Source organism: Pristiophorus japonicus, chromosome 17 (assembly GCF_044704955.1).
Source record: "Pristiophorus japonicus isolate sPriJap1 chromosome 17, sPriJap1.hap1, whole genome shotgun sequence".
In the NCBI taxonomy this organism is placed as follows: Eukaryota; Metazoa; Chordata; class Chondrichthyes; family Pristiophoridae; genus Pristiophorus; species Pristiophorus japonicus.
This window is the reverse complement of record NC_091993.1, coordinates 116,454,973-116,472,998: the sequence shown is the minus strand read 5'-3', so window position 1 is coordinate 116,472,998 and position 18,026 is coordinate 116,454,973. Positions and strand designations below refer to the sequence as shown.

Here is an 18,026-nt window from a genome sequence, read left to right as displayed (position 1 = left end):
CTATAAAATTACACTTAAATATTTCAGTCCTAGAACAATTAGAAATAGTAAAAAAGCTTGGTCATTTAAATCCCTCCAACTCTCTCTGTAAAATTACACTTTCAATATTGAAAGAAAGACGACTTGCATTTCTATTATGCTTTTCACGACCAGCGGATGTCCGAAAGCAGCCAATATTGCGCACAGCGAGCTCCCACAAACAGCAACGTGCTAATGACCAGATAATCTGTTTTTGTGATGTTGATTAAGGTATAAATATTGGCCAGGATATCAGGGCTAACGCCCCAGCTCTTCTTCGAAATAGTGCCATGGAATCTTTTACATCCACCTAAGAGGGCAGACGGGGCCTCGGTTTAACGTCTCATCCGAAAGACGGCATCTCCGACAGTGCAGCACTCCCTCAGCACTGCACTGGGATGCCAGCCGAGATTTTTGTGCTCGAGTCTCTGGTGTGGGACTTGAACCCACAACCTCTGACTCAGAGGCGAGGGTGCTACCCACTGAGCCACTGGTTGACACTGGCATCTGTGGAACAATTAGAAATAGTTTTTTTTTTAAAAGCTTGCTCATTAAAATCTCTCCACCTCGCTCTATAAAATGACACTTTAAATATTGCAGCCATCATCATTATAGGCAGTCCCTCGGAATCGAGGAAGACTTGCTTCCACTCTTAAAATGAGTCCTTAGGTGGCTGAACAGTCCAATACGAGAACCACAGTCCCTGTCACACGTGAGACAGATAATCGTTGAGGGAAAGGGTGGGTGGGACAGGTTTGCCGCACGCTCTTTCCGCTGCCTGCGCTTGATTTCTGCATGCTCTCGGCGACGAGCCTCGAGGTGCTCAGCGCCCTCCCGGATGCACTTCCTCCACTTGGGGCGGTCTTTGGCCAGGGACTCCCAGGTGTCAGTGGGGATGTTGCACTTTGACAGGGAAGCTTTGAGGGTGTCCCTGTAAACGTTTCCTCTGCCCCACCTTTGGCTCGTTTGCCGTGAAGGAGTTGCAAGTAGAGTGCTCGCTTTGGGAATCTCGTGTCTGGCAATCGGACAGCGTGGCCCACCCAGCGGAGCTGATCGAGTGTGGTCAGTGAGTGCTTCAATGCAGGGGATGTTGGCCTGGTCGAGGACGCTAACGTTGGTGCGTCTGCCCTCCCAGGGGATTTGTAGGATCTGGCGGAGACATCGCTGGTGGTATTTCTCCAGCGGCGTGAGGTGTCTGCTGTACATGGTCCTGATTGAGGACAATTAGAAATATCTTTTTTTTAAATAAAATTAGTCACAAGTTTAAAAAGGAAAGTGCATTTGGTTTGGAGGTTGTACAGGGAAGTGTGTCAACACAGGAGTCCCTTGTGTGAGGAAAGGCCAGTGCTGGATTGCAGTATGACAGCTCGAGGTTTACATTGCATCAGCCACTCAGTCGCAGGGCCCGCCCCCCTGCCCCGCGCCCATTGGTCGCCTGCTGCAACAGGGTTCCATATTTGGAAGGGCGGCAGCGGCTTCGGGGCTCCCTATTGGCCGGCGCAGCTGTCAGTCACAGCAAAAGCCAGCTGTCCTTCCAGAGGATCGAATTACACGGGAGTGGGAGTTTGCAAATTTCCTCCTTCTGACCTGGCAACTCAGACAAACAAAAAAATGCAAAAAAACTCGACTTTCTTTTTTTGTGGCTACATCGCTACAGATAATGCAAATAAAAGTTACTTTACAATTACAAGCAGCAAACACAGCAGAGCAGCACCAAGCCATGCAGCTGGATGACGTGTAGCTGAGGAGTTGAAGGAATTTGCAAAAAATTAAAACCCCGCAGCATTAAAGCAATCTTCAAACTCTTGCAGGGGAATAAAAGGCCAGAATGAGCCAGCAGCAGCTTCACAATTGGACCGGCATCAGGCGTGCAGCAGCAAAATGTTGAACTATTATTGTCTGACCTGGATTTGCAGAGAGAATGCAATGCAGCCGCCGCGACCATCTGGCGCCCCCGCTGCCGCTGCTCGCAATGCACCGGGATGTTTTGGCGGGGGGGTTGTACGGATTTGCAGGGCGATCGTGAAAGGGGGGTTTGTGACTCCGCTCCGCGCGCTCTGCCTGCCCCCGCGGTCACGCGCTCGCTCCTTCCACCTCACGTGCCGGAGGCTCGCCCGGCTGCGCCTCCGCTGATTGGTCGGCGGGCAGGAGGCGCGCCTGCTGCTCTCGCCCCGCTCCGCCCCCTTCCCCCCGGGTCACCTGTCAATCATCCTGCAGCCAAACCTTGCACTGCCACATTGTTACAATACACTGCTACAATGTTACACTGCGTTACTACACTGTTACAATACACCGTTACATTGTTACAATGTACTGACACAATGTTACAATGCATTGCTACATTGTTACAACACATTACTACATTGTTACAATGCGCTAGTACAATGTTACAATACACTGTTACAGTGCTACAATGCACCGACACAATGTTACAATGCATTGATACATTATTACAATGCACTGCTACAATGCACTGATACAATATGCATTGCTACATTGTTGCAACACATTGCTATTGTAACAATACATTGCTACAAGGTATCAACATGTACAGCAGTCACAGAGGTGTGACTTCAAATCCCACCATTCAGTGAATTAAATAAGTCAGTGTCAGCTGTGGCTCAGTGGGTAGCATTCTCGCCTCTGAAATCAGATGGTTGTGGGTTCAAGTCCCCACTCCAGGGACTAGAGCACATAAATCTAGACTGACACTCCAATGCAGTGCTGAGGGAGTGCCCCACTGTCAGAGGTGACATTTGGATGAGACCTTAAATGGAGGGCTCTGTCTGCCCTCTCAGGTGGCAGTAAAAGATCCCATGGCACTATTTTGAAGAAAAGCAGGGGAGTTATCCTCAGTGTCCTGGCCAACATTTATTCTCTCAATCATAGAAACATAGAAAATAGGTGCAGGAGTAGGCCATTCGGCCCTTCGAGCCTGCACCGCTATTCAATGAGTTCATGGCTGAACATGCAACTTCAGTACCCCATTCCTGCTTTCTCGCCATACCCCTTGATCCCCCTAGTAGTAAGGACTACATCAAACTCCTTTTTGAATATATTTAGTGAATTGGCCTCAACAACTTTCTGTTGTAGAGAATTCCACAGGTTCACCACTCTCTGGGTGAAGAAGTTTCTCCTCATCTCAGTCCTAAATGGCTTACCCCTTATCCTTAGAATCAGCATAACAAAAATAGATTATCTGGTCATCATCACATTGCTGTTTGCGGGAGCTTGCTGCCACATTTCTCACATTACAATACACTCCAAAAGTACTTCATTGGATGTAAAACGCTTTGAGATTTCTGGTGGTTGTGAAAGGCGCTATATAAATCCACGTCTTTTTTAATCTGAAATTTTTTTTAAAAGCTAGTACAGGTATCAGTAATAGTGACCATGTACAGGATCATCAGAAAACCCCCATCTGGTTCAATAATGTCCTTTAGGGAAGGAGACCAGCCGCCCTTACCCAGTCTGGCCTACATATGACTCTTGACCCACAACAATGTGGTTGACTCTTAACTACCCTCTGAAATGGCCCAGCGAGCCACTCAGTTGTACCAAAACTGCTACAACAAAGTCAGCACTGTGGGAGTATCTTCACCACACTGACTGCAGCAGTTCAAGAAGGCGGCTCACGACGACCTTCTTAAGGGCAATTTGGGATGGGCAATAACGCCTTGCCAACGTCGTCCACATCCCGTGAACAAATTTTTATAAAAGCATAGAGTTGTGAGAGCCTGAGATGTGGCAGGTTTGTTCTATCATGGGATTCCTATTGGGAATCAAGGGATTATGGGGATAGTGTAGGAAAGTGGAGTTGAAGTAGAAGATCAGCCATGATCTTATTGAAAGGCAGAGCAGGCTCGAGGGGACAACTGGCCTACTCCTGGTCCTATTTCTTATGTTCTTATGATTGCTGCTTTCTCTATCATCACTGCCCACCCCCACCGCTCCCCCCCCCCCCCCCCCCCACCCTCTACATGCAGGGAGTTCTCCCCAGTGACCTGGGGCCAATATTTATCACTTAATCAACATCACTTAAAAAAAACCCAGATTATCTAGTCATTATCACATTGCAATGCGCAATTTGGCTGCCGTGTTTCCTACACTATAACAATGACCACAGTTCAAAAAGTACTCGATTGGCTGAAAGGCGCTTTGGGACATCTGGTGGTCTTGCAAGATGCCACATAAATGCAAGTTCTTCTTTTTCTCAACTTTCTTTTTTGCATTCAGATCAATGAAAAAAGGAAACAGTGAGACTTAGCACTGTTTGCTATCATAGAACGGTTACAACATAGAAGGAGGCTATTCAGCCCCTCAAGCCCGTGCCGGCTTTCTACAAGAGTTCTTCAGCTAGTCCCACTCCCCCGCCCTTTCCCCATAGCTCTGTATTTTTTTTTCCTTCAGGTACTTATCCAATTCCCTTTTGAAAGCTACAATTGAGTCTGCCTCCACCACCCTCTCAGGCAGTGCATTTCAAATCATAACCACTCACTGCATAAAAAAGCTTCCCCTCATGTTGCCTTTGGTTCTTCTGCCAATCACCTTAATTCTGTGTCCTCTGGTTCTCGACCCTTCCATCAATAGGAACAGTCTCTCTCTATCTACTCGGTCTAGACCTCTCATGATTTTGAACACCTCTATCATATCTCTGCTCTAAGGAGAACAACCCTAGCTTTTCCAGTCTATCCATGTAACTGAAGTTCTTCATCGCATCATGACCACTGTTTTTTCTATGTGCACAGCCCACTCTCCACGTATTCCCAATTTTTTTGCATTCAATCAAAGTTAAAAGCAACCAAGGGAAATTTGGCAGTGTCTGCTATATTTGAAGAACACCTGCTGTTTTTGCAAAACGAGAGTACTTAGGCAAGCCTTCCTCCCTTTTCGTCACAGTTGCATCCTGTTCAAACAGTGCAAAAACCCTTTTTGCAAATAGAAATAACACGATTATAATCATGGGTTGATTGTGAGGCAAAACAAATAACTGTAATATTATTGAGGTCTTCAATGTCAATTGAAATTGTAGTTGACTTCAGGACAGAATTAAGTAACCCAGACATCTGTACTTTCTGTGGCAGCACTGCAGCGATTGCAGGATCAAGTCTGCAACCCTCGTCTTAATCTTTGTCTCAATATTTAGTTTCAAATTGGCAGGTAAGCAATGTAGTTTCATGTTTAGGTGGAGACAAATGCCTTAGTTCACAGAAATTCATAAAGAGTAAAATATTTTCAGTGTCTTTTCAGTTCCAGCCATGTTTCAGCTTTGGGCAACCAGACTTAAATATTCAGGGTCAGGAATTGCACAGGGCCACGTTTTAGGCAGCTAACTTTTGCAGTATTGCCGTGGGCTACACAATTGATTCCAGCGTGAACTTCCTGTATAGCGCTCTTAGAGGGAAGTCGAGCACTAAATCAAGTGCTACCACTTCCCTTAGAGAGCTAAAGGGAGCGAGAGAGGCGGTAGCAGCAGAGCACTGCACAATGTCCCGTGCAGTGCTGCCGGTTTTACAGGCTCTTTCCCTTCCTCAAAGGGAGGGGCCAATGCTGCGGTCATTGGAGGCTAAGGCAGGGAATGATCATCAACGGCACCCACGATACGCGCAGAGCATCCCCGAGTGTTCATCATCGCTGTGCATGCTCCAGCCCGGGGCGCAAATCGCGGGGCGCGGCACCCAACACCACCCAAACCTCCGGGGCAATTTCCCCAGAGGCGCTATCGACCACTTCCCCTGGGCGATAACCTCATTGCGCCCCATTAACGCCCTCAGGAGCCACTAATGGAGCTATAAAAAAGGGCAATTTTGCCCCCACTGAGCCTTCGGTAAGTCTGTTCTTGCTATGGGAGTGAAATTGGTCTTGGGTGGTCGTGCAGAACTGATGGTAACGAATCAGCAGCCCGATTTATAACGCACCGAAATCAATGGGAAAGAAAATCAGGCAGAGTGTCAAATGGGCTGCAAATTAATTAATGCCCATTTTGCACTGCTGCGAAGACCAATTCCACAAACTACTTTTTAAAACTATTTCTAAAAACTTTTATGATGGTGGGTGATATTGAGGCTTTGGAAAGGGTGCAGAGTAGGGCCACTAGACTAATTCCCAGTTTAAAGCATCTTAGTTATCAAGATAAGCCAAAAGAGTTGGGACGTCAGAGAAGCGTAGACTTAGTGGTGATCGGGTTGAGGTTTATAAGAAAGTGAAGGGAAGAGATTGTCTTCCAGTTGGACAGTTTGTTTCAATTCAATAGGTTAGGAAGCACCAGGGGGCACAAATTTCAGTTGTACAAAGGCTGATCTAGGTTCAATGTCATGAGGTGGTTCTTTTCGCAGGGAATAGTGGATCTCTGGAACAAGCTGCCGTCTCGTGCGGTGGACGCCGATTTGCTGAATTCCTTCAAATGAGAGCTGGACCTGTTTCTGGCTGGGGCGGAGATCACCTCTTACAGAAGGCAAGGAATTCAGGGGTAGAGTGATCTCCTGGATTAGTTTCAATTGCCTAGAGGAATTTCCATGACTTTTTTCCCCAAATTGGCCTAGGGTTTTTTTATCTGTTTTTTTTTGCCATTCCCAGGAGATCACATGTTTTCGGGTGGGGTGGAGTGTATAAGGTGTCACAATTGGGTGGGGTAGAATGGATGGAGCAGTCGGTCTTTATCTGTCCATCAATGTTCATATGTTCAATCTTGAATAATCTTGAAATCTGAAGAAAAAAGCAGGCAAACATTAAATGCAAACCATGAGCAACCATTGGGCAATTGGTGTAAGTTCAGATATGGAAATTCAACGGAAACCAGTGCAAAATACACAAGGCAGCATGGAGCCCCAAAATACTCCAAGGAGGTTCAAAAAGGACACAGGGGAGGCAGGGGAACAACTGAGGGATGGTAAAAGATTTAACAGCACGAAAGAGAGTGTATAAGCAAAAGCTTATTGGGGGAGGGCTGTGTGAGGATTGGAACCAGCAGGCAAGCCCACCTGATAAATTGAGAAATGGAAAAATGGGAACAAGAGCAAAAGTGGGAAAGAATATGGAAAAGGGAACTTTTAATATCCTTTCAATTCTAACATCTCAAAAATGGTGCATTTGAAGTTGTATGCAGCCATCATCTAACAAGACATTAATGTGAAAAGTACTCTGTGTCAGCCAGTGGCTCAGTGAGTAGCACCCTTGCCTCTGAGTCAGAAAGTTGTGGGTTCCAGTCCTAATCCAGAGACGTGAGCACACAATTCTAGGCTGACACTCCCACTGCAGTACTGAGGGAATGCTGCACTGTTGAAGGTGCCGTCTTTCAGATGAGGTGTCTGCTCTCTCAAATGGACGTAAAAGATCCCATGGCACTATTTTGAAGAAGAGCAGCGGAGTTCTCCCTGGTGCCCTGGCTAAAATGCATTTGTTCCCCTTGCTCCTCTGTGTGCTGTTTGTACCTCCTTAGAGCTCTGAATCAGACCCTGGAGCATATCATCGAGCGACTGCCCTCAGAAGTAATTCGAAGGCTGCCTATAAGATATCCATGCTGTTACACTGGAAGCTTTGGTCTGGATATCCAACTTAGATATTGATATTTGATTTGCTTTGCTACTACCATAGGAAAGAAGAAGACATCCTTGGAGTATTTTGGGGGCTCTATACTGCCTTGTGTATTTTGCACAAATTGATGTTGAATTTCCGTATCTGGGCAAAAGCAAAGGGAAGCTGTGCACCCATTGGCTGCTGCATTTTCTACATTACAACAGTGACTAAACTTCAAAAAGTGGGACTTGAACCCACAACCTTCTGTCTCAGAGGCGAGAATGCTACCCACTGAGCCACGGGTAACATGCAAAGTGCTTTGGGACGTCCAGCGGTCGTGAAAGGCGCTGTATAAATGCAAGTCGTTCTTTCTTATATTGGTACGGGGAGACTGAAGTTATTCTTGATTGGGATAGGTGCACTGAGAGTAAATGTGGCAACACTCTAAACAGAAAGGGTTTCACTGAGCGCGTCCTGAGGTTTGATCGGGGGTATACATCCGTTTTTAATATTTTTCAAATGTGTAGTCATACAGCAACTAACTGCCTTCTGAAAGCAGATCTAAAGGTTACTTCCAAAAAGATTAATCAATGCAAAATTGTACTTGGATCTGTTTTACATTGTCCTGCTTCTAATTCTCAGCTTTCACATTTCATCTCAAGTTCCGGAGCTATACATCAAAATTAAAGTGGAAACATGGTTTGTAACATGCTGCAAAAAAAAAATCAAAACCTGCTGTTGGTAAATGGAGGGAAAAGCTTATCGGCAATTCTAGCAAACAGGCCTCAGTAACATCATGTTTAAGATACAGAGCGCCTTCAAATCGTAAGCTTAAGACTGGAAATGGGTGACTTACAGAGGTGTTCATTCATTCATTCATAGGCAGTCCCTTGGGATCGAGGAAGACTTGCTTCCACTCTTAGCATGAGTTCTTAGGTGGCTGTACAGTCCAGTACAGCAGCAGGCAAATACATTAACATGGTCCGGTGTTCCACCAAACACTAACACCATTGCTACTATTTATAACTCATGGGGCTCAATTTTCCCCAATGCCGTTTTATGGCATTTGCAAGAGTTACGCCCATTTTTTTTGATCCCGACTACTCCAAAAATTAACTAGCAAGTTTCCCTGTTCTAATTTTTGAAATTGGCGCCGCGTAGCCCGTCCTTTAGGTTCGGGGGGTGGAGCCTAATGCCAGCGGCGAAAAAACGATGAAGTTTTTTACGTGACTGCTATGGGCGCGCATGCCCAGTACAGCACCCGGTCCGCATTCGGCCATTTTTAAAGAGCCAGTTGTGTGTGAGAACTTTAATTCTCAATGGAAAAATTGGAGCTGCAATACAATATGCAACGTGGCTCAAGGACCAAGAATTTCTTACAGGATGAAGTGGAGGACCAGTTACTGTGATTGTGGGCAGATGGCATGAGCTGGACACCAGCAGAGGTCACATAAAAATTTCAGCCAAAGAAATGAAGAAACACTGGAACCAATATGCAGAAGATTACTGTGCAATGGTGACTACCCTGAGGTCTGAAGGCCAGTGCAAACAGAAGTGGCAAGTAGTTAGTATAAGTAATATTTTCGTTTATTCACTGGAATTGCAATTATAAATGTGACCATCTGTATATGTCCCACCCAACAGAAAGGCACCCTTTCCAAGAATTTATATTTTCATCTTTGCAGAGGAAGGTGGCACACAACAAAAGGTAGCCTCCGGAATGGTCCAGGCATCGGAAATGCTGATTCAAGATGCCAATGGTCGTCTCTATTATGCTGCGCATCGCAATGTGCAACATGGTGTATTCTCAGTCAGCTTCTGTCCGGGTTACGCGTAGAGTTGTCATGAGCCAGTTGGCGAGGCCGTACCCTTTGTCTCCAGCTCTGCCCTTCTGGCTGCTGCTGAAACATGACAGATATAGCACTCTCGTGTAGGATGAACGCATCAAGGGTGCTCCCAGGGTATCTCGCATCAACTGCCATGATACAATGCATGTCATCACACACGGGCTGCATATTCATGGAGTGGAAGCCTTTTCTGTTCCTGTACATCTCGGAATCCTCTAAAGGTGCTCGCAAGGCGATGTGGGTACAATCAATGCAGCCCTGAACCTTTGGGAAGCTAGCAATCCTGGAGAAGCCCACAGCCCTGTCTCGCATTGCCTGGGCGGTCATGGGGAACTTTACATAGTCATTCCTCCGGGCATATAGTGCAGCAGTCACCTGCCGAATGCAGATATGTGTTGCATGTTGAGAAATGGCACACCCATCCCCAGCTGTGGCCTGGAATGATCCAGGTGCATAGAATGAAAGTGCAGCTGTAACCATCACTTCATCTGACACAGCAGTCCTCCTGATGCTTCTAGGGTGCAGGTCTGCTTTTACTAACTCACAGATGTTGGTTACAACTTCTTTGTGGAAACGCAGCCTTCTCACACAATCTGTATCACTCAGGTGCAGGTATGAATGCCTGTCTCGATATATCCAATGTGGGTGAGGCCTCCTGCCCATCATTCTACATGCTCTAAGGTTCCTCATGCGGTAATGTTGAATCAATCGTCTCCTCCGCAGCACCATCATACAGAAGGCTTGCACGAGGTCTGGCATTGTCAATATTGCCCCCATAATTAAATTGAAGCTTTGCAAGAAGCTCAAAACAGCAGGACAAAGGACTTAAAGCTTCATTCTTCTCTCTCTCCCCAAGGTCGATGCCGTGTATGGACCACACCCAGGTCTGCGCATGTGCAATAGGCTTGCTTAGAACGGGATGCTAGGCATTCAATGAAGACATTTGGGGCAACAAAGTCTCATGCAATTCTTTAATTTTAGATTTTTTTCGAAGTACCACCCCAACCACCGACCGAACATCTCCTCACCAGGCTCGAAGGTCGGCCGGCAGAATCGCTCCCTCACCAGCCACCTCCCCCCCCCACCCCTCCCCCTCCGATCCCTACTGCACCCCCACCACCGGGCTTCTTAATAAGCTGCTATAAAGTATAAGTGTTCCCATCCCTTCAGTTTGGCTTCCTACCTCCCCGGGGCTTCTTTTGAAGCCAAGCCTGGAGCCCATGTGTCCGAGCGAGGGAGCGATTCTGCCGGCCGACGCTCCGGCCCTTGAGCCCGGTGAGATGTTCGGTGGTGGAGTGGCACTTTGAAAAAAATCAAAAATTAATGAATTGCATTAGACTTCCATTTTCCCCATTTTAAGTTTGAAAAATTTAAGCTTCATGATTCATATTTAATGTGTTCATGACTTCCTCCAAAACTTCGCCAAAAAACAATGGCGTCTTTCTGCTGATTTTTTGATGGGCGCTGGTTTTTCTTAAGTGCCCAGAAGGTTTTTTGGGAGTGGTCACTATTGTGTTCCTAACACAGGTGAGACTGCACACAGGGAGGTTAAAGTAACAGTGACATCAGTCTTTATTAAGGTACTCCAGAGTGAGGAACAGGCCTTAGGGGCCGGCTTATATACAGTGCTCCCAAGGGAGCGGAACATGGGAGCGCATGCTTTACAGATACACAACATCACTCCCCCCCAAAGTCAAAGTGAAAACTATTTACAAGGTGAGGCGGTCAGGAGCCTTTCTTTCCCTGATGGACCGCCTCGGTACAAATGTCTGCTCTGGTGTGTTGGCTGTGCCCTCGCTGGGCAGGCGTGTTGTTAGCCCTGCAGGGCTGCTGGGTGAGCCTGGCCTTGCTGGGCTGTTGGGCGTGATGAGTTCGAGTTCCTGATCCAGGGTGGTGCCGTTGATCCTTTGGGTGCGTGTTGTGGGCTTGGAAAAGGTGGTGTCTGCTGTGGGTTGTTCAGGGCAGTCTGTGAACCACAGCCTCATTTTGTCCAGGTGCTTTCTGCAAATTTGTCCATTGTCTAGTTTGACTACAAACACCCTACTCCCTTCTTTAGCTATCACTGTACCCGCGATCCACTTGGGACCATGTCCATAGTTTAGCACATACATAGGGTCATTCAAATCAATTTCCTGTGACACAGTGGCACGACCATCGTTTACATTTTGTTGCTGCTGCCTGCTCTGTACCTGATCATACAGGTTGGGGTGAACCAGCGAGAGTCTGGTTTTAAGTGTCCTTTTCATGAGTAGCTCAGCCGGGGGCACCCCTGTGAGCGAGTGGGGACTCGTGCAGTAGCTGAGCAGTACTCGGGACATGCGGGTTTGGAGTGAGCCTTCTGTGACTCGTTTAAGGCTCTGTTTAATGGTTTGTACTGCCCGCTCTGCCTGCCCATTGGAGGCTGGTTTAAATAGGGCCGAGGTGACATGTTTAATCCCATTGCAGGTCATGAATTCTTTAAATGCAGCACTGGTGAAACATAGCCCGTTGTCACTGACCACAGATCAGGCAGGCCGTGGGTGGCAAACATGGCTCTCAGGCTTTCAATGGTGGTGGTGGTGGTACTTCCCGACATTATTTCACGTTCAATCCATTTTGAAAAAGCATCCACCACCACCAGGAATATTTTACCGAGAAACGGCCCGCATAGTCAACATGGATCCTTGACCATGGTCTGCAGGGCCAGGACCACAAACTTATTGGTGCCTCTCTGGGTGCGTTGCTCAACTGAGCACAAGCTGCATTGCCGTACACAGGATTCTAAGTCAGAGTCGATACCGGGCCACCACACATTGGATCTGGCTATCGCTTTCATCATTACTATACCTGGGTGTGTGCTGTGGAGATCCGAGATGAACGTCTCCCTGCCCTTTTTCAGTAGCACTACACGGTTATCCCACAACAGGCAGTCTGCCTGAATGGACAGCTCATCCTTTCGCCGCTGGAACGGCTTGATTAGCTCTTGCATTTCAACGGGGATGCTGGCCCAGCTCCCATACAGTACACAGTTTTTTACTAAGGACAGCAGAGGATCTTGGCTGGTCCAAGTCCAAATCTGGCGGGCCATGACATTTTCAAACGCTTCCATGATCATCAACAAATCTGCGGGCTGCGAAACCATCAACAAGTTTGCAGGCTGCGCCATTTCCACCCCCGTGGTGTACAATGGTAGCCGACTGAGAGCATCCGCACAGTTCTCAGTGCCTGGCCTGTGACGGATGGTATAGTTATACAATGATAGCGCGTGTGCCCACCTTTGTATGTGGGCTGAGGCATTAGTATTTATCCTCTTGTTTTCAGTGAACAGGGATATGAGGGGCTTGTGATCGGTTTCTAGCTCAAATTTGAGGCCAAACAGGTACTGATGCATTTTCTTTACCCCGAACACACAAGCTAATGCCTCTTTCTCAATCATGCTGCAGGCCCTCTGGGCCTTAGACAAGCTCCTGGAGGCATAGGCGACAGGTTGCAACTTCCCCGCAACGTTAGCTTGTTGTAATACACACACGTACGACGACGCATCACATGCTAGCAAAAGTCTTTTACACTGGTTATACAATACAAGCAGCTTGTTGGAGCATAAAATGTTTCTGGCTTTCTCAAAAGCAATTACTTGGTTTTTTTCCCCATACCCAGTTCTCACCTTTATGCAATGACACATGTAGGGGCCTTAAGAGGGTGCTTAACCCCGGTAGGAAGTTACCAAAATAGTTGAGGAGTCCCAGGAGCGACGGCAGCTCCGTGATGTTCTGTGGCCTGGAAGCATTCCTGATAGTCTCTGTCTTGGCGTCTGTGGGCCGAATGCTGTCCGCCGTGATCTTTCTCCCCAAAAATTCCACTTTTGTTACCATGAAGTCGCATTTCGACCTCTTCAGCCGCAGCCCTACGCGATCCAGTCGCTGGAGGACCTCCTCCAGGTTTTGTAGGTGCTCGACGGTGTCCCGACCTGTGACCAATATGTCGTCCTGAAAAACCACCATGCATGGTACCGACTTGAGTAGGCTCTCCATGTTTCTCTGGAAGATCGCTGCAGCCAACCGAATTCCAAACAGGCATCTGTTGTAGATGAACAGTCCCTTGTGTGTGTTGATGCAGGTGAGGCTCTTCGAAGACTCCTCCAGTTCCTGCTTCATGTACGCGGAAGTCAGGTCAAGCTTGCTGAACGTTTTGCCTCCTGCCAGCATCGTAAATAGATCATCTGCCTTAGGTAGCGGGTATGGGTCCTGTAGTGAGAAGCGATTAATACTTACTTTATAATCGCCGCAAATCCTAACCATGCCATCACTTTTGAATACTGGAACAATTGGGCTGGCCCACTCACTAAATTCCACTGGGGAGATGATGCCCTCACATTGCAGCCTGTCCAGCTCGATTTCCACTCTCTCCCTCATCATGTGAGGTACCGCTCGCGCCTTGTGGTGAATGGGTCGTGCCTCTGGATCCGCAGCTTTGCCCCGGAAAAGTTTCCAATGCCTGGCTCAAAAAGGGAAGGAAATTTGTTAAGAACCTGGGTACATGAGGCCTCATCGACATGTGATAGCGCTTGGATGTCGTCCCAGTTCCAGCGGATTTTGCCCAGCCAGCTCCTTCCAAGCAGTGTGGGGCCATCGCCCGGGATAATCCAGAGTGGCAGTTTGTGCACCGTGCCCTCGTAGGTGACCTTGACCATGGCGCTGCCCAGGACAGTGATAAGCTCTTTGGTGTACATTCTCAGTTTCGTGTGGATGGGGCTCAGGGCTGGTCTGAATGCCTTGTTGCACCACAGTCTCTCAAACATCTTTTTACTCATGATGGATTGGCTAGTGCCAGTGTCCAGTTCCATGGCTACAGGTAAGCCATTCAATTTTACATTTAGCATTATAGGTGGACATTTCATCAAAAATATGTGCAGCCTGTGTACTTCTGCATGTGCCTCCTCTCTCTCTGAGGCTCGAAATTGCTTTGATCCACCATGGACCGATCTTCCTCTGTGGTGTTTAGGAGATTTTGCAGAGCTTGCAGCTCGTCTGAAAGCTCGTTGGAGATGCCCCATTGTTCCACAGTTCTTGCAAACATACCCTTTGAAGTAACATGAATAGGCTGAATGGAAGCCTCCACAACGCCAACAAGGTGTGAATTGCCTTGCATTCATCCTTTGATGTGGGCTCTGAGTCATCTGGGTCACATGAGGCCTGCTGGCAGTTGCAGACTCGTGGTTTCTGCCCTGTACATTTCTGCTTGCAAACACAGTTCCAGTTAATTTATGAACATTGCTAGCACTTGTGTGCTGAGAGATTTGTTTGGTGTTATCACTGGTTGACATAAACGCCTGTGCTATCGCAATGGCCTTACTGAGGGTCGGTATCTCTACAGTCAAAAGTTTTCGTAGGATGGTCTCGTGGCCAATGCCCAGTACAAAAAATCTCTGAGCATGTACTCCAGGTAGCCATCAAACTCACATTGTCCTGAAAGTCGCCTTAGCTCGGTGACGCATCTCGCCACTTCCTGACCTTCAGATCACTGGCATGTGTAGAACCGATACCTCGCCATCAGCATGCTTTCCCTCGGGTTAAGATGCTCCTGAATCAGTGTACACAGCTCCTCATGTGACTTATCTGTGGGTTTCACCGGAGCCAGAAGATTCTTCATGAAGCTTTGGGTCGGTGCCCCTCAGACTGTGAGGATAACCGCTCTCCTTTTTGCAGCGCTTTCTTCTCCGTCCAGCTCATTGGCTACAAAGTACTGGTCTAGCCATTCGACATAGGCTTCCCAGTCCTCACCCTCAGTGAACTTCTCCAGGATGCCCACAGTTTGCTGCATCTTTGCATTGGATTTGTATACTCGTCGCCAGTTATTGTGTTCCTAACACAGATGAGACTGCACACAGGGAGGTTAAAGTAACAGTGACCTCAGAGTGAGGAACAGGCCTTCGGGGCTGGCTTACATCCAGTGCTCCCAAGGGATGCTGGGATCCCTTGGGACTTCAGGGGATGCACTCCCTGGTGGCGGAACATGGGAGTGCATGCTTTACAGATACACATCAGTCACATACGCCATTCCAGGAAAAATGTAAGTTGGCCAGACTTGCATAATTGTGAAAAACTAGCACAGACATCAAGTTACAACCCTATGATGCAAAAAAATACTAACCTAAAAAAAACCGTACCCAACTGAGTTAGGCTGGCGCAGAAACTTGGATATTTTAATTTTCGCCCAAAAAAGTGGCTCACGCCAAAAAAACAGTGCAGATAACTGGGGAAAATTGAGCCCATAGAGTCATAGAGTCTGTACGGCACAGAAGGAGGCCATTCATCCCATTTCTTTAGAGTAATCCAGTCAGTTCCATTTCCCGCTATATCCCCATAGCCCTGCAATTTTATTTCCGTCAAGTGCCTAACCAATTTACTTTAGAAATCATTGATCATCAGCTTTCACCACCCTCGTGCCTAAAAAAGTTCTTCCTCACATCCGCCCTGTATCTCTTGCCCAAAAACTTAAATCTGTGTCTCCTAGTCCTTGTACCTTTAGTTAATAGAAACAGCTTTTCTTTGTCTACCTTATCTAAACCTGTCATAATCTTTTACAACTCTATCAAATCTCCCCTCAACCTCCTTTGCTCCAAGGAGAACAACCCCAGCTTCTGCAACTTAACTTTGTAGCTGTGATATATTCACAGAGCACAGCACACACAGCCTCCTAACATGGCAGACAGCTCTCTCGGAAGTCTCTGGAAATCTGCCTGGGCTGTTTATTATTAACCCTGCACTTGCAATACACAATACGTCCACATCCATAGTGTGGAGCTACAAACATTACAAGCTTACTGACATTACACTTCTCCCTCCTTAATGAAGAAGCCATCATAACAAACATCATACATAACTTTCATGTTTATACATAACACAGGATATCAACTTTTTTTTACATATTTACAAATTTAACTTTACCACTTGTTTTCTGTTTCGAAGAGGATACCTTCGCTCTCGAACAGAACCTTCCAAACATGGTGTCGATTTCACACTCATTCGAGGCTCATCCTGAGGAACATTTTCCTCCACGGAATTTCCTTGATTTTCATTTGAACTCACTCTAACTTCAGGCTCTTTGTTTTCCTGACTCGGACTCAGACTTTCATTCTGATTCTCTCCTGGATTTGTTTCCAGTACATTGGATTTAGGATTTGCTACTGGTGTATCAAAACTATCTGATGAGTCAGAAATAATTGAATCATTCCCACCTTCAACTCCTTCCATGTCTGTAGGTAAAATATGATCAATATGAACAAACCTAACCTGTCCATTATCAAACATCTTTACCAAATATGTGCGAGGACCACATATCTTCACCACTCTTCCTGGTAATGGTTCTTCACTATCACCTTCTGATTCAATTTCACACTTCTCTCTTTTACTCTACCTCCATCATGATTCTCTTTCTGTCTTAATTGTGTCTCTTCTATGGACTGTGCCAAATTTGGCTTTAAAACGAGAATCTGGTTCGTGGCTGTCGTTTGAGAAACAACTCTGCTGGTGTTCTACCAGTAGTTGTATGAAGAGTATTTCGATATGTAATCAAAAAATTAGCCAATTTGTGAACCAATGACAACTGTTGTTTCCTTGGATTTGGATCTAACATTTGTTTTATGAGGGCACGTTTTACAATTTGTACAGTGCGCTCTGCTGCACCATTCAAAGCAGGATGGTATGGTGGAACCTTGGTCTGTTTCACACCATTTTTGCTTGTGAATTGTGCAAATTCTTCTGAACGAAATTGTGGTCCATTATCCGAAACAATCTCTTCAGGGAGGCCAAATGAAGAAAATAATTTTCATAAAATGTCTAATGTTTACTTGTTGTTATTTTCCACATTGGAAACACCTCAACCCACTTCGAATGGCTATCAATCACAATAAACAATTGTTGTCCTTCTAACTCAGCAAAATCAATATGTAGCCTTTTCCACACCCTGGGAGGCCATTTCCATGGCAGTAATGGTACTGGTGGTGGTTGATTGCTTACCGATTGACATGTCGTACACTGACTCACGATGTACTCTATATCTTTATCAAGACCTGGCCACCATAAATAACTGCATGCAAAACTCTTGGTCAAGCACATTCCCAGGTGCTGGTCATGGAGGTCTCCTAATAATTTGGACCTGAATTTATTTGGTATAACCACTCTTGCACCTCATATGATACAATCTTTATCGACGGATAATTCATTCCTACGAATGAAGAATGGATGTGTATCTTTGTCTGTTACCTGGTTTGGCCATCCATTTGCAATATAATCATACACCTTTGCCAGCACTGGGTCACGTTTGGTTGCTCTACCAATCTCTTCAGCTGTGTGAAAAATAAAACACTTCTTCCCTATCGGGTGTAACTTGTGATGGGGAAGGCTATCTGGACATTGCATCAGCATTACTGTAATCAGCTGATCGTCTGTATTCAATATCATATGTATATGCTGACAAAATCAAGGCCCATCTCTGCATTCGGGCTGCAGCTAATGTTGGAACTGGGGACTTTGGATGGAGGATTGCTGTTAGGGGCTTAGGGTCCGTAACGATGGTAAACTTACGACCATACAAGTGTTTGTGAAACTTCTTGATCCCAAAAATTAATGCCAAAGCTTCCCTTTCAATTTGCGCATAATTACTCTC

The 18,026-nt window shown here is 46.5% G+C and overlaps 1 protein-coding gene across 1 annotated transcript in view; it reads right to left on the bottom strand.

The window, feature by feature from the left end:
• The window catches only part of LOC139227994 (Krueppel-like factor 15), a 42,923-nt gene extending 40,833 nt beyond the window's left edge, over positions 1-2,090 (bottom strand). The window contains exon 1 of the mRNA XM_070859146.1: positions 1,923-2,090. The gene's annotated coding sequence lies outside the window, so the exon portion shown is untranslated. The remainder of the gene's footprint in view (positions 1-1,922) is intronic.
• Between the last annotated feature and the right edge of the window lie 15,936 nt (positions 2,091-18,026).